We start from the raw sequence: 3612 nt of genomic DNA on the forward strand, positions 1-3612 counted from the left end.
GACCACACTGTCAGCTTTCACTTCGTTTTACATTTTGTTTTTAAAATCTAAATTACCAACTTATCAGGATTCTGATCATGACAACTAAGAACAAATCCTGACATCTTTTCATTCAATATAGGGATATTTAGGATTGTGTTCCCAGACATTCTCCAGACAATGTCAGCAAGCTAACAAAACACCCTTACAGACATGTATGTAAACGGGCCACCATCAGCTCTCCTTATGTCAGCAGATTCGTTTTCAATATTTAAAATCAAGAGGTAATGACAGCAAAGCTAAATGGCTAGCCGACATGCCATTTTACACCTGTAGCTTTCAGGTGTAATATTACATTCTCGGCAAACTTTAAACCTGGGCCAAGTATAGAAGCGTGGGACCAGTGATTTATGCGGATGTGTGCAGAGCCTTATCCAACACCAGTTATCCAATATAGGTAAACATTATCATGCAGTAATAAATATCTTCACTGCAGGATAGCAACCATATATATGAGCATCAAATGAAAAATTCAAAACTTGTTCCATAAAGCTAATGAAAAAGAAACTCATTCAGAATCCTTTATCATCTATATTACAAATCCTACATTATCTACCAGGAATAATACAAAATAATATTTACACATCTTTTAGGTTTAATTTTCCAGTTATATTACACAGCCTCTCAACATCAAAGTATGATATATTATTGCGAGTTTTCTTAACAAAATCCGTGATACAAATTCAATATAATTTCCATGTTATAGTGAACGAAATCTGTTCTTTACTGAAATAGATGACAAGTCTGTTGGTTTTGATTTTGCTAATTTCCTGACTTATCTATCAGCTTGAAGTGCCCAATTAGTATTTGTCCTGTTTAAGTGTCAACAAGTGTCTATACTAGCCAGTTATGTGGTTAAACATATGTTTTTAATATCTCACCAACAGACCTGCCATTAGCTGTGTTTTACTTCTCCACCAGCCATCACTCTACGTTTACACAGGTTCTACATGTGCATGTCTGGCTTTCTAAGAACAGTCGGGATAAAACTTTACCTGAATCTTAAATATTTTCAGAGGAAATTTGGTATTTATGCTTTAAAATATTTTATCCTCAGTTCATCATCTTTTGAAACCTTATCTTTATTGCTTCCGAAATTTAAAGAATGAATAATAAAGATGAAGATACGAGGCATGCTACCAGCAGATAATCAGGAAACAGCTAGCAAGTGCCTAACTCTGGTATCCATCAATGACAGCCGCCCTGTTATCTCTACTTGATTGACTATTTACATTTATTCCTAGACAAAATTTGTATTCCTGTTTCTCAGTATTTTTCTCCATTTCCTCGTCTATCACTCAGCCGAACTGCTTGCCGCCAATTCAATTCCCCATACATCACCTACTAGGCTGAATTTGTAATCCTAAAATACCACACTTGCACTTGTGACTGTGATAAACAAGAAGATAGTATACATTCTGCATGTTCCTTGTGTTTTGATCTTACAAGTTTTTCTGATAAACATCTTTCAGTAAAAAGCGTGTAAAACTGTTTTTGGTGGTCTCAGTATATACTTGTTTGATGTTGTTTGCAGAACTAATATTTGTATATATATACTGTCAAAGCTGCACTGTTTAAGTGTTTCTCCTCAATTTCTCTCTAATTTTCCAAAGGCATTCACAGGTATATCAAGATAATGGACATTTGATGTGTGTTAACATGAATTATGTATGTTTATCATTGACAGTGTACAGAGTGGTACAGTTCACTGGTTTATTGGAGTTTTATATGGACATCTAACAAGCCTTCAACTTTAGAGAGCTCCGTCATCTGACATTAAGGTTTTACATACATTTCTGCAGAAAAAACCTGATCTTACTGACTCCTGACTTTAGGAACACCCTGTAATATCTGATATGATTGTATGATCCTTGAGGATAAGTTTCTCTATAAACCTGTCTTTATCAACACTCTATCATATCTAGACAAATGAGATAGTTTTACCGACACACTGTCTTATATGACCAAATGGTCCAGTCCCCTTTGCTGTCAGTAAAGTAGGATTTATCTATTCATAATTACAGTAATAAAACAAGTTCAAATCAACCTAACTAGAATAGACTGTGAAACAGCCCCAACAGTGTTTTACAAAGTAAAACACAGAATGCATCCCTGGAAACAGAATTTGTGTGAACTGGAAACAGAATCTCACAAATACATATCCTGCAACACTTTTTCTCACATTGAATTCAAGCTGAAGAAGGCTAATTACAGCTACCATTGTATAGTATTACAGGTACAACAACAAGCACCCATTAACACTAATACTTTTACCTGAGAATCCAACAAGAATAGTGCTTTCAGAATACTTCACTGTGTGCCATAGCTGCACAAATAGAAACTTGCATCTGTAGGACAGTAACTTATGATGGACCGGCTAACTCCTGGCCTGGGATAACCTCAATCCTCACATTCTCGGTGAGTTTCAAGTTTATAACAGACATACTTTACAGTACTTACATTTCTAATTTACAAAACATGTCTTCTACACGCCCTAATTTATGGTACACAGTGCAAAGGTATACTGGCATAAAAATGTATTCATGTTACCAGGTATATGGTACAAAGGTGCTTACATAAAGACTGTTTTTATAGGTGGGATTCTACTATCACATGTAGTATAGTCTTCGTTAAATAATAGTTGTTTTAATTTACAGCTGAAAATGTTTGGGAAACTTTGTAGGTAGCAATGATAATTTGTCTGAGTTTATAGCGGAAAGTTTGCATTTTGTGTTTGAACACTTTGCAGAGACAGTGTCTATGAACTACAGTAGAAAATCTTGGTGTGTATAGAAGGCATTGTAGTGAGGAAACAAGAATCAATTGGCTTATAGGTCGACCTAAAAGGGGGTCAGTGCTCCAAAGTATGCACAAGGAGAAACAAAATAAAGTTCAAACAATTTTTTTCAATATTAAAGAATAGATCAAACATGATAAATTCCACCAGGTAACACCATTCCTAATACTCACCTGTGAGCGTGAGGTTCCGATCTTATGTTTGGTTGGGTAATCAAATGTCATATTTACCTGCGCTGACAAACTCATACCGATTAATAACAACAAAAATGTCAAAGAATGCGCTTGTATTGGAACGGTTTAAAATTGTACCACTCCTTTACCTGACCCCTACCTCTGTGTCCCCAGTTTCTATACCTGACACCACTGGGAGGCATCTGTACAGTGGCTTATAGGGAAAGAGCAACAAAGGAGATCACCGAGGGGGATCTGCAGTAAGTTGGAGGGGCACCAGAGACTATAGTTAGCGGCAGGGGAACACCTCACCATATCTCTGAGGGGAGAGCTATATCGCACTGCACTACTTTTTTGGATCAAAGGTTAGCGGGATGGGGGGGGGGGGGGGGGGGGGGGGGGGGGCAGAGCAACACCTCACAATATCTCTGAGGGGAGAGCTTTATCACACTGCAAAACTATTTTGAATCAAAGGTTAGGGGGATGGGGGAGGGCAGAGTAACACCTCACCATATCTATCTCTGAGGGGAGAGCTTTATCACACTGCACAACTTTTTTGGATTTTTGGATCAAAGGTTAGCATGATTGGGGGGGGGGGGGGGG

General features: G+C 37.4%; 1 protein-coding gene across 7 annotated transcripts in view; it reads right to left on the minus strand.

Moving 5' to 3' along the window:
- LOC110454668 overlaps positions 1-3612 on the minus strand; it is a 79389-nt gene that overhangs the window by 67600 nt on the left and 8177 nt on the right. Inside the window, exon 1 of one of the 7 annotated variants that reach the window (XM_021504306.1) lies at positions 3010-3130. The exons of the other annotated variants lie outside the window; for them this stretch is intronic. The gene's annotated coding sequence lies outside the window, so the exon portion shown is untranslated. Of the gene's footprint in view, positions 1-3009; positions 3131-3612 lie in introns of those variants that run through there. 7 annotated transcript variants of the gene reach the window in all.

The sequence above is a fragment of the Mizuhopecten yessoensis genome, unplaced genomic scaffold, assembly GCF_002113885.1.
Source record: "Mizuhopecten yessoensis strain PY_sf001 unplaced genomic scaffold, ASM211388v2 scaffold7987, whole genome shotgun sequence".
In the NCBI taxonomy this organism is placed as follows: domain Eukaryota; kingdom Metazoa; phylum Mollusca; class Bivalvia; order Pectinida; family Pectinidae; genus Mizuhopecten; species Mizuhopecten yessoensis.